Here is a 13,985-nt window from a genome sequence, read left to right on the forward strand (position 1 = left end):
TCTAATGTGGTACGGTTCCATGACATTTGCTCTCGCAACAGTAGCTCCGGTCTACTTTTGCCATGATAACCCTAAACCTAACGCTAACTGTAATGCTAACCCTAATCCTAAACTTTGCATTGTTCTGAACAAAAAATGAAATCATGTCCTTGACCTTACCCTTTAATGTTTCGAGATATGTAGACTGGAGCAAATGTCGTGTCACCCTTGGTACATTGGTATACATGATCATGGTCATTATATCAAGTGTGCTGATGAGGATGAGGAAAAATAGTCATGTTGAGGTCATGTGTTCCCAATTATTTGTTTATTGCTATGTCAATTTTGTTCACAATTGATGAGAGTGATGAAGTCCACATTTAGTGTCCTGCCAGTCAGAAGTCAAATTTATCTATTTTTTTATTTTTGCATCAGATATATGTCAAAACTTTATGCATCTTTTGGTAATACTACATGTATATTGATGAGGAATATATTGTCAAAGGAGATCTAGAAGACAAAACATTATATTGGAAGACAGCAAGTGTTATTGCGTAAGAAAGTCTCGGAAAATTATGCTTCCCTCAGGTCACAAAAGGAAGTAACTTCGAAAGCTAACTTTGAGTGAATGAAGAAAATGATATTAGTTTTTCCGCTCTAATATAATGGCTACCCCTCCCGGTTATATTATAAAAAAAAAAAAAGAAATGAAGAGCAGATATCATCAGTTTGATTTTGCCACCATAATTTCGTTACCCATAGTGACCTCTTTAGTAATAGTGGAAAACCGGAGAACAGGTGAAACCCCTGTGTATATAACAAGAAAACCGGAGAACAGGTGAAACCCCTGTGTATATAACAAGAAAACCGGAGAACAGGTGAAACCCCTGTGTATATAACAAGAAAACCGGAGAACAGGTGAAACCCCTGTGTATATAACAAGAAAACCGGAGAACAGGTGAAACCCCTGTGTATATAACAAGAAAACCGGAGAACAGGTGAAACCCCTGTATATAACAAGAAAACCGGAGAACAGGTGAAACCCCTGTATATAACAAGAAAATTGGAAAGTATATATAACAAGAAAATTGGAAAGTATATATAACAAGAAAACCGGAGAACAGGTGAAACCCCTGTATATAACAAGAAAACCGGAGAACAGGTGAAACCCCTGTATATAACAAGAAAATTGGAAAGTATATAAACGAGAGAACAGGTGAAACCCCTGAAAAAACAAGAAAACTGGAGAACAGGTGAAACCCCTGTGTATAACAAGAAAACCGGAGAACAGGTGAAACCCCTGTATATAACAAGAAAATTGGAAAGTATACATACAATCAAGAAAACAAGAAACGAGTGAAACCCCTGTATATAAACTGGAACAGAAGCGCAGAGAGTCATAATAAATAAATGCAAAGAGTGATAGTACACAAAAAGTGCAACCAGTGATTTAACTGAATAAGTAGAAGGGGTGGAATTGCAGAATAAGTGTTAAGAGTAATATTGGAGATTAAATACAAAGAGTGATATTACACTAAAAAGAGGAAAGAGTGATATTAGGGAGAAACAGAGATCTGAAAGTATGAGTACTAAAAAACATTGTCATTTGTGAATTTGTCTTGGGATATAAATTGTGATAGAGAAAAAACGGGCTTGATTAGAGTAAATACAATCTTATAAAATTGCTATTACATACTTTAGAAATAGGCAAATTTGTAAAAAAAAGGGAACCAACCTGGGATATTTAAAGTTGCACAAATAGAAGACTGTGATTACAAAGATAAAACTCTATCTGCTCTAACTGAATTTGAATCTTCAGCAAACCTGAATCTTTGATCCTACTCATCTTGAAAGAACTTGAAATAATTTCAAAGAGAATCAGAGAGAGAGAGTCTCAGAATCAGAGGCAGAAAGAGTCGGAATCAAAGACAGAAAGAGTTAGAATCAAAGAGAGAAAGAGTAATAAGAGAGGAAGAGTCAGAATTGAGGAGAAAAAGAGTCGAAATCTAACAAAAGAGTTTTAAGGAGTGTTGAATAAAGAGTGCATTCTGTAAAGGAGGTGAAAACTATAAAGCAATCAGAATTGAAGAGAATCATAATTGAAAGAGAATTCTCTTACAGGAGGCGAGAAGTTTGCTGAAAATTTAAAAATAGAAATATAGTCTTGCATCACTTCAGAAACGGTGTCTTGAGTGGGGAATTTACGGTAAAAGAGAATTGAAGAGCGCCATCTTAAGACAAAAGCATTATATGTGATAAACGTTATTGCGGTAGACAATACAAGTCTTCTTCTGGTGGCAAGATAGGTGTACACAAAGATAAGCAAAGGTGCGAGTGCTATAATCGCATTCCTGAAATTGCCGCAGTAGCCATTACTAGCAGGTAATAGACAAAGAGCGCCACCTGTTGGTAGAAAACAATTAAGAATACACACATTGCACAAAATAATTTTTCTTGGCAGACAAAAAGCGACACCTGTTGGTAGTAACTAATTAAACAACACACCTTGTACAAATAATTTTTCTCGGTAGATAAGAAGCGCCACCTGTTGGTAGAAACATTATAAGGACTGGTGTCACAGCCTCATTGCAAGTACATTGTACAGTGTAATACAGTTCACGTATATATTAGCTTTCAAGGCAATACAATTCTACAATTTTGTTGTCAATTGCAATACAGAGTACCAGGGGTAGACCTGATTCATATAAGTATAGTGATTCAAGGAATATATTGATTGAACAGTACATTTATTTGGTAATAGGTACCTACTTTCAAAGCCCTGTAGTTTGACAATGGAAGCAAGTGAATTCAAGAATGTTATTGGTGATATCCTAGATATCCTCCATAGTTGTGACTTGAGAAATCTAGAGGTCAGTGAATGTGATGCATGTTGTAATGTGATCAATGAAAATGAAAGCAGAGTACCATGTGAGGATTGTGGCAAGCAGTTTCATGTGATGTGTACAGGAACTATTTCTGAGGCTAGACTGTGTGATGCAAGGTTGATTTGGATATGTTCAGCATGTGGAAGCAATAATATTGCCCATCGCATCTTTGACAAAATTGGCATTCCCTGTCATTTCAACAGATACGAGCTTCTCAAAGACATTGGTGATGAAGATTCTGGTGCTGATGTTTCACATTCATCATGCAAGAGCTGCAACCAGAGAAGGAAACCAAGCAAGAGACTGAAAAAGAGGTACCGGTATGTGAAAAGAAAGGACAATGGAATTCTAGAAATGACAAATGTGTGTGTGCAGAAAAGAGCAGATTGTGAGAGAGATGAATCAGATTCGACTTTCATGACAAATCTGACCAAGAGCCAATTTCAGCCATTAGAAACTGCAGTGGATGATGGTTGGATAACTGTGAAATCAAGGAAGACAAAAGTGACTACATCCCAAACAATGACTGACAATCCCAAGACCAAGACCTTTAACAAGAGCTCAGTGAGATCAGTAAATGGTGTGCCTCTCCAACCTGGTGTGACCTACATTGGCAAAGCAATGAAAGCCTACTATCTTGAAAAACAGAAAAGAGCCAAGACCAGCAAGGGCAAGAAATCAAATGCAGAAACAAAGCAAAAAGAACCTGGTAAACTCGTGAAGCAAAATGTGAATGCAAACTTGGACACAGAACGAAATGATAGTCTGCAGGTATATACTGAATCTGTATTGAATGTATATTCAAAGTGTGTTCAGTCACCTCATGTGATGGCAAAATACACTGAGCAGATCTATGCAAAAACACAGAGAAGTTGGGCTGATGTGGCTAAAAGCACTCCGAATATGAGTAATGAATGTTGCGTACCGAATGGTGATCAGACTACATGTGCCTCTGTCCCTTCCACAGACATTGAAAAAGAAGTTTGGAATGTGAACAGGCTCTATGGAGGTGGAAATGCACGGCAACCAAGAAAGAAAGGTCGTTTCACCAAGATCAACAGACAAAGTGTGCTACCGGAAAAAAATGCTGACTCACAGGTGCGTAATAATGGAAAGGTCAAACCTGACATTCCTGAAGGAGAACATGTAGCAAAGAATGAAAAGTTGTGTAAGAATGAAACATCTGACCATGAGGACAGTAATTCCACAAGTAGAGACAACACAAGCTCGAATGATATCTCCAAAGTGAAACGTGACAGAATGCACAATGTGCATGAACTGAACCCATGTTACAGTGAAAGAAAAGATGTTGAAAGTGACAGACAAATATCAGTGAAGGAATTGTTCCCTGTGAATTCTTGTACAGATGTAAGTGTTCACTCTCCATGTCAGAGACCTGTTTCAGCTACACAGTGTGCTGAAGTTTGTAATGAATCAATATTCTTGCCTGAAAGTGAAAAAACTACTAATCCATCTGACTGCATAGTAATGAATGATGATTCTGCGAAAAGTGCTGACCACCACAATTCATATGATGTACAGGAATCAATAGTACATGTATTAGATGATGAACCAGCTGCAAGTGATTTAGAGACTGAAGAACGCGTCTGTAAGCATGTTTCACTCTCAAGTTCTGAATGTGGTAGAAGGCAATCATATCCTATGACCAAAACAATCGCACAAGGAAATTTTAATCAAGGTGATCAACGATTTGGTTACACTGCTGGCAAACAATGTGCATGTAATTCCCTTGTGGCAGTTCTCTACACCCAAACCAAGAATGGAATCGAAATGAGATCTCGTGATCTTGATCAGATTCTGACACTTGGGAATGAGTTGTATTATTACATAAAGAAGGATTCACCACTGAATGAAGAGCTTGTAATGATAGATGAATTACCCAAGGAACTTCATATTCTGGATGAAAAATTTCAAATAACCTATGCTGAATCAAAATATGGAGTGTTGGATGGAAATCAAAACAATTTGTCAAATTTTGGTGCTTTGTCATTGAGCCAAGCCTTAGAACAAGAACTATGCAGATATGATGCATGTCTTATGAATTTTGCTGAGAGTACATTTGCAATCATTACACATGACAATGGTTATTATGTATTTGATTCTCATTCCAGAAGTCATGATGGGTACTTGGTACAAGATGGATGCAGTGTCTTGCTTAGCATTTCATCATGGCAAGGTATACAGGTACACTGTTTGAATTTGGCAAAATCAATGGCATGTGATTTACGTACTACTCAGTTTGAACTAACCGGTCTGGCATTAGAATCCAATTCTAAGAAAAATGCATTGACAACTAGTGGCTCCAAGAGATCAAACTCAGTAAATACTGCATGGAGGAATACAAATGATCAAAATAGCAACATTTCAAAACATTGTGATCATGTTAAAGGAACTAACAGTGATAGCTGTAAGACTCAAAATGAAACAAAGAAAAACAGAGTAAATGTAAACAGTGATGGCTATGGGAATGAGAATGAAGTTGAATTTGTTTCAGTTGAAAAGACAACAGAAAGAAGAGATCGAAATTTCAAATTTGTGCCGATTACATACGTAGACAAACAGTCTTTGTGCAATAAATTGAATTTCAGTTACAGTGGTACTGCCAATGAATCAATGGAGGATAGAAATGAAAGTTTGTATATTGGGAAACCTGTAAATATCAAGAGAGTTATGGGTGATGGCAACTGCTTTTACAGAAGTATTGCTCATGTAGTTACTGGCAGCGAAAGAAACCATTTCATTCTCAGGAAATCCAATGTGGCACATTTACTGGAAACGGGTGATTTATTTAAAAATGTGATAGACACAGTGAAATATCAGAGTGTCAGGGACTTTGTTCTTCAAGAGAAATTGATGGATTTAGGAACATGGGCTGGTCACACTGATATTAGCTCAATGGCACATATGCTAGATCGTGATATATATGTGTATGATGATCGAACAGAAAATTGGCAAATACTGTCTGCAAGGAAACCTGGATACTACAACAAAGTAACAACTGAGAGAGCCATATATATTCTGTTCACTGGAGGCAATCATTTTGACGCAGTGGAAAGTGTAACTACTGTTCTGTCTAGTACTTTGAATGGGAAATTACCTGTATTCCATGTGAATTCAGATAGAAGTGTAGAAAATAAGAAGGAAAGTCATGATTTATCATGTGAGATTACTAAAACCCTAACATTAAAGAAATGTAGTGTTAGAATGAGGAAAATGACACAAAAACAAATAATGGTATCAAACCTGCAAGAGACACAAATTCCATTGCAAAACACATGTGATGAGACAGTAAATGCGGACATTGATGCATCTGAGGTGAGACAAGTGGGAGAAATAAAAAAGATTGATCTCATGTACAGACCTGTGAATAAATCTGATAGAGAGAAGCTTTGTTGCAAATTAGGTATAAAGGTTAATGACAAATGTAGCAGTAATGATATGCAAAAAGATATGGTAGAAAGGGATGATATTACTATCCTGTCACAACCATTGACTATCTATAGAATTACTGGTGATGGAAATTGCTTTTACAGAGCTATATCATATGTTATATGTGGCAAGGAAGATTCTCACCGTGATGTTCGAAAAGCAATAGTTAAACATATTTTACAAAACAAGGAAGATTATGTAAGTCTTTTAAGATCAGGATACACAGATATTGTAAAATACATTGGAAAGGAAAGAGTATTCAACAATGGCACATGGGCTACAGAATTGGAAATAATGGCCTTATCAAATTTGCTAGATACTGATATATATATATATGAAAATAATGGTTCAAATTGGAAATTATTTGGTGCGAGCAAACTTCAGTTTGGAATTATTACATCACAAAAAGGTATTTACTTGCAACACACAAATGGCAATCATTACGATGTCGTAGAATCTGTATGTCCAACGATCCAAAAATCAGGTTCATGTCAAAAGCTGTCAACATCACAAAATATTTCTGATATGGAAACACCTGTGACAAGAAAGAGAAAACTCACAACAAAGAGGAAAGTTACAAAACCTGTCAGTGATTGTCAAATCAATGTATTGAACAATGAAGTATTAGAGGATGACATGGAACCTGCAGTTGAAATGAGTAGGCACACTGAAGAATCTGAAGAAGTTAAAACTACTATGCAGACTACAAAAAGGAAAAAACAAAGAAAAAAAAGGAATGCTAATGTTACCCGACAAAGAAATAGAGATCAAATGAGAGCACAGAGAGAAAAGAAAAAAAATGAGCAAAGGCAGTTAGAAACAGAATTTTTATCAGATGATCAGCCTTACCTATCCCGCAAACTTAAAAAAGCAGCTGCAAAGAAAGTAAAATATCAAACAGATGTAACTTATAGGTTAGAAAAGAACGAGGAAATTAAGAAGAGGCAAAAAGACAAGTACTCCTTGGATCCCACATTCAGAGAAAGGCTTAAGAAAATGAGGAAGGCTAGTTATCAAAGCAATGCTTTATTCCGAGAAAGGCTTAAGAAATTGAGGAGAGCTAGATATCAAAACAATGTTTTATTCCGAGAGAGGCTTAAGAAACTGAGGAATGCTAAATATCAAAGCAATGCTTTATTCCGAGAGAGGCTTAAGAAACTGAGCAAAGCTAAATATGAAAACAATGCTTTATTCAGAGAGAGGCTTAAGAAGCTGAGGAGAGCTAGATATCAAAACAATGGTTCATTTAGAAAGAGGCTTAAGAAACTGAGGAAAGCTAGATATCAAAACAATGCTTCATTTAGAGAGAGGCTTAAGAAACTGAGGAAAGCTAGATATCAAAACAATGCTTCATTTAGAGAGAGGCTTAAGAAACTGAGGAGAGCTAGATATCAAAACAATGCTTTATTCCGAGAAAGGCTTAAGAAACTGAGGAGAGCTAGATATCAAAACAATGCTTTATTCCGAGAGAGGCTTAAGAAACTGAGGAGAGCTAAATATCAAAACAATGCATCATTTAGAGAGAGGTGTAAGAAAATTATGAGAAAAGTTTCAAATATCAAGTACAAGACAAATTTTGTGTACAGACAGCAGGTTGCGTTGAGAAATGTGAAACAAAAAAAGCGAGAAAAAATGAATATGAGAAATTGTGATCATGTTTTGAAAAAATTTAGGGAAATAATTTCACACGGCCCTGAATATGTATGTTGTGTCTGTTTGAAATTATTATTCAGAAATCAAGTATTGAAGTGCACGAAGGCAAAATATAATGATTCAAAATGCTTAAAAGAGGAGTACTTGCATACATGCAGTGATGACTGTGATGTTGACTGTCAAATAGTAAATTCACCTAGAAATTCTTTATGGATTTGTTACACTTGCCACAGGAAATTATTAGCTGGTAATATGCCTTCTGAAGCTAGCAGAAATAACTTAGAATTACATGCTATTCCTGCCGAACTTGAAAATCTGAATCAGTTGGAAACACATTTGATTGCACTAAACATTCCATTTATGAAAATTTTGAACCTGCCAAAAGGAGGACAGTATGGAGTACATGGCCCAACAGTTTGTGTACCTTCACGCACAGATGAAACTGTAAAGATATTACCTCGACCAGAGACTGATGATCAATTAATTCGTGTAAAACTGAAGAGGAAACTGTCATATAAAGGACATTATGAATATCAGTTTGTCAAGAAAAAGAATGTGCTAGCTGCATTGGAATATTTGAGGAAAAATAATAAGTGGTATTCTGATATTGCTATAAATAATGAATGGAGCTCTGATTTATCAGAGAAAAATAGTCAAGCAGCTTGTGTTGAACCGCTGGATTCAAGTGAAATTAATGATGATGACGATGATGTAGAGGATGATCAAGTTGGACGGTTACAGGGAATTCAGTTAAACACATGTTTACAGAAGGTTGATATGAGGCAAGAAGTGCTTGATCAATTTTTCGATGATATTATATGTTGTGCACCTTGTGAAAAGAACAGTCCTGTATCACTGCTGATGGATGAGAGTAATGAGGCAAAATGTTTTCCTGCTCTATTTCCAACAGGCCAGCCAACATTTCATGATACTAGGTACATTGACATAACACTTGGTCGTTATTTACATAATCGTCTGATGCATGTAGACAACAGATTTGCAAAAAATACAGAATATATCTTCTATGCTCAGTGTATTTATGAACTGCAACAAATACTTTCTAATGTTTCTATAGCTGTCAGAAAAAGCTCAGAGGAAATAGATAATCCCACATCGATGCAGTCTTCAGATCTCAAAGATGCAAGAAAGGTTCGTGAGATACTGGATTCGAATAAAGGATACAAATTTCTGAAACAAATACGGGGAACACCTCCATACTGGCAATCTACACAGAAAGATGTATTAGCAATGGTTAGACAACTTGGAAAACCTACATGGTTTGCATCATTTTCCTCAGCTGAGATGAGATGGCCTGAAGTTATTAATACATTGCTACATCAACAAGGTGATAGAAGAAAAGCAAATGATCTAGATTGGACAGATAAGTGTAATTTATTAAAGTCAAATCCAGTGACAGTATCTCGTATGTTTGATAAACGCTTTCATGCATTTTTGAACAAAGTGATTCTTTCCGAGGCAGAACCTATTGGCAAGATAATTGACTACTTCTACAGAATTGAATTTCAACAAAGAGGATCTCCACACACACACTGTTTATTCTGGGTTGAAAATGCACCTAACTTGGGTATTGACCAAGATGAAACTGTCACAGATTTTGTTGATAAATACATATCCTGCAACATTCCATGTGAGGATGAAGATGAGGAACTATATGAAATAGTGAAGAATGTTCAGCTTCACTCAAAGAAACATTCAAAATCATGCAAGAAAAAGGGAACTTCTTGTAGATTTAATTTTCCAAGACCACCTTCTGAGAAAACATTTGTTGTGAAGCCTGATGATAATCCAGAAGTTACTGATGAAGCTCAAGATATTCTGTCTACAGTAAAGAATTCATCATGTATGGAAGGGAAATGTGATAATGCGAGACAGCTCTTTGAAGTTCTTGGCATGTCTCAAAAGGAATTTGAAGATGCCTATAATGCTGTAGCTACAAAAGAAGATATAGTCATGAGAAGAAATCCAAAAGATATATGGGTGAATCAATATAATCCATTCTTACTCAGAGCTTGGAATGCCAATATGGATTTGCAGTATATAACAAATGAGTATGCCTGCATTGTTTATGTTGTGTCATACATGTCAAAAGCAGAAAGAGAGATGAGTTTGCTCTTGAAAAATGCAGAAAGTGAAATGAAAGAGGGCAATGAAGATGCTCGAAAAAGTATGAAGGAAATAGGACATGTGTATATGCAAAACCGTGAAGTTTCAGCACAAGAAAGTGTGTATCGTGTTTGTAGCCTGAGATTGAAAGAATGCTCAAGAAAAGTAGAGTTTATACCTGTTGGACCAAACCCTGTAAGAATGAGTTTACCATTGAGTATTATTCAAAGCAGACGAGACGATGATGATAGGAGTCCATGGATGCCAAACAGAATTGATAAATATAAAGCCCGACCTGATAGTTTTGAATTTGAAAATATGTGTTTAGCCACATTTTGTTCAAAGTATAGACTGCTCAGTGAATCTGATATGAAGGGTAAGAAACAGAAACAGAATGTGTTCAAATTGAGAGATCAGCTGGGCTTTGTACAAAAACGATCAAGAACCAATGATGCTGTAGTGAGATATCCTCGTTTTTCACCGACTGTAAGCCCAGAGAAATATTATCAGAGTATATTGCAACTATATTTGCCATTCCGCACTGATAAACAGTTAAAACCTAATCAATTTTTGACATATCAGGAATTTTACGAAACTGGATCTGTACGAATGTATAATAAAAACCTGGAAAGTGTCAAAGTTATTGTCAATGAAAATCTCAGGCAGTTTCAAAAAAATGCTGATATAATTGATCAAGCACAAGAATATCTTGAGAAATTTGGTCCACAAGAAGATGCATGGGGATTACTCTGTCCAGAAACAGAAATTGAAAGACATGAAACAGCTAAAATCCATGAAGAAGTTGAAGATACTGACAATGAATTTAGAATCCCAGATCTTGAGTCTAAATCTCAGGAGAAAGAGTCATACGGCATAGAATTTCGCTCATGTAGCATTTCGAAAGAAGACAGTAATGTCTTATTAAGAACTATAAATAGCAAGCAGCAAAAAGTGTTCTACAAAATACGACAATGGTGTCTTGACAGAGTTAATGGAAAAGAACCTACACCATTTCAGATATTTGTGACAGGTGGTGCTGGAACAGGAAAAAGTCATCTTGTGAAATGCATATGTAATGAAGGGACAAGAATTCTTAGCAGAATGATGCATAATCCAGATGATATTTCAATTATGAAAGTAGCTCCAACTGGAATTGCAGCTTACAACATTGATGGTAGTACTATTCATAATGCTCTGTCCATACCCATTTCTGCTACACTGCCATACCAACCGCTTGGAGAAGAAAAGATAAGTCATCTACGTAATCAGCTGGGTCAACTGCAGATACTAATAATTGATGAAATATCAATGGTTGATCAGAAGCTATTGTGGTATATACATGGACGTTTAAGGCAAATAAAGCAGACACGTGATGATGCTCCATTTGGAAAGGTTTCAGTTATTGCAGTTGGAGATTTCTATCAGTTACCCCCAGTAAAAGGTACTCCTTTGTATAAAGATACACTGCAAAGTTCTTTATGGACAGACAACTTCTCTATAATTAACTTAGATGAAATAATGAGACAAAAGGATGATGCAAAGTTTGCTGTTCTTTTGAACAAATTAAGGATAAAAGAAAAGAAAGATGAATTATCTAGTGATGATATAGCAGTTCTTCAATCATGCCAAACTGGAGAACAATGTGAGGATGCATTGCATATATATTCTTCAAACAAACAAGTAAATGACTGGAATAAAATAATGCTTCACAAGAAATGCACAAATATCATCTGTATTGATGCAGAAGATTCTGAACTCAGTGATGAGGGTAAAAATAACACATGTGACAAACCACGGAGATGTACAAAAGCTTCTTTGCCAGCATATCTTTGGATTGCTGAAAATTCTAGAGTGATGCTTATCAAAAATGTGAATGTGAGCAAAGGTTTATCAAATGGCTGCATTGGCACTGTAACTGACATAGTAAGAGTAAATGAAAATGCACGACCTACAAGTGTGCTGGTAAAATTTGACAACGAAAGAGTAGGAACTCAGTCAATAGAAAGGCAACAGGAATCAATTGGAAAAAAATATACTAGGAAACAATTTCCCTTGAAATTAGCATACGCATGCACCATACATAAAGTACAAGGCATGACGATGGAAAAAGCTGTCGTTTCTCTGAAAAATATATTTTTGCCCGGACAAGCATATGTAGCTCTGAGCCGTGTTACATCATTATGTGGACTAACAATTGAAGATTTTGATCCAAAAGTTATGTATTGCAATCCAGTTGTTAAAGAAAGCTTGGAGAGCATGCCAACATTTGTTGATGAAAAGAACATTGACAAAGATGTCTCCATTGCAAGTATGAGTATAATGTTACATAACATTCAAGGTCTTAAAGCACATTTCAAAGATATGCAATCAAATTTCTTATTTGGAAATTCTGATATTATTTGTTTAACTGAAACTTGGCTTAATGATGACATTTTTGATGTGAATTTAGATCAGTTTAAAATGTACAATCAGCCTCGGTCAAAATCTTATTCAGATGAAAGTCCTTTATTTTCTGCACTGAAAAATCAAGCACATGGTGGAGTTGCAGTGTACAGTAAAATCAAATCTATTAGTAGGCTGGATTTACATGTCAATAATCTAGAATATATTACATTTGCTGTAACTTGTCCTTCATTTCTCATTTCAGTGATATATAGACCTCCTAGATATGACAAGAAACAATTTTGTGAGAAACTGAAGAGATTACTCATAGAATTGCAGCAAAGAAGTACAAAATGCATAGTTATTGGTGACTTCAATGAAAATCTGAGACAAGGTTCAAGTGATTCATGTGTGCATAAATTGATGTGTTCTTATGGATATCAACAACATGTACTTGACGCTACTACAGAAGGTGACACATTGATTGATCATGTATATAGCATAGGTATTGATGCACTTCACACTGAAGTTATTCCACTCTACTACAGTTATCATGAGGCTATTAGAATTCAGTTTTAATGAATTTTCTTTTTATGAGTAACATTGTCTGTGTATTCAAAGTAATTTCACATACAATGTATACTCAAATCACTTAGAATGTATTTTCATTATATATATACAAATTGTATTTCATTTTGTAATACAGAATAAGGTAAACAGAACAATGTGAGATAAGTAGAGTATACAACAATAATGACAGCCAGACACGTTATCCATTGACATGTACGCTTGTCCATTACAATGTCTGCTACTAATAATATGCAATGACCAAAAGTGCAAAGAATTGAGGGATGCACTCAAAATATGCTTGTGAATATGAAACGAGACCTGAACAACGTAAGCAAGACTAGTGAACAGAAAATAGTAGCATTACAAGACAAAAAGTGACAAGACTAACTTCAAAACAACTGAATAGACAAGACATAATATGACAGAAACAATGATCTTTGATTTTTCTTGATTTATTCCTTTTTTGGTAATGCATGACAAGGTGAAAGAAAGAGACAACAATTGTAGCATTGCAGAAATGACTGATAGATACTCTAATCCTAAACTGAAATGTATTAAAACTAAATGAAATTTATTCATTCAGAAAATCAAATGCTTCTAAGGAAAAGCTTGTTTTATGGTATGATAAGTATAAAGAGCAGAAGAAAATCAATGGAAAGAAAGTAATGTAAAAAGAATTGTGTATCTTATGCAAAATCGTGATGTGCATTCACGTGTTGTAATGTACATTATTGAATACTTCATACATGTAAGACTGCCAATACACAGAGTGACACCTTTGACTGATCACGTATAACAAGATTTCAATCTATCATGTATGTGGTATATGTGTAGCACAGCTTTTGAATTACTTGATTGCTATGATTTAAATTAGTCTTTGCCAGCCATTGTAATGCAAGGAGCTGATGAAATAACACCTTAGTCTTGGACTATTGCATGTAA

At 35.5% G+C, this 13,985-nt stretch overlaps 1 long non-coding RNA gene across 1 annotated transcript; it reads left to right on the top strand.

Moving 5' to 3' along the window:
* Window positions 1-890: 890 nt before the first annotated feature.
* LOC139741850 (uncharacterized) lies at window positions 891-6,639 on the top strand. The gene is made up of 3 exons (XR_011711646.1): window positions 891-3,178; window positions 3,832-3,962; window positions 4,997-6,639. It is a non-coding gene; the product is annotated as an uncharacterized lncRNA (long non-coding RNA).
* Window positions 6,640-13,985: the final 7,346 nt, after the last annotated feature.

Source organism: Diadema antillarum, unplaced genomic scaffold (assembly GCF_040938485.1).
Source record: "Diadema antillarum isolate AM-2024a unplaced genomic scaffold, OU_Dant_1.0 seq00000957_RagTag, whole genome shotgun sequence".
Classification (NCBI taxonomy): Eukaryota; Metazoa; Echinodermata; class Echinoidea; order Diadematoida; family Diadematidae; genus Diadema; species Diadema antillarum.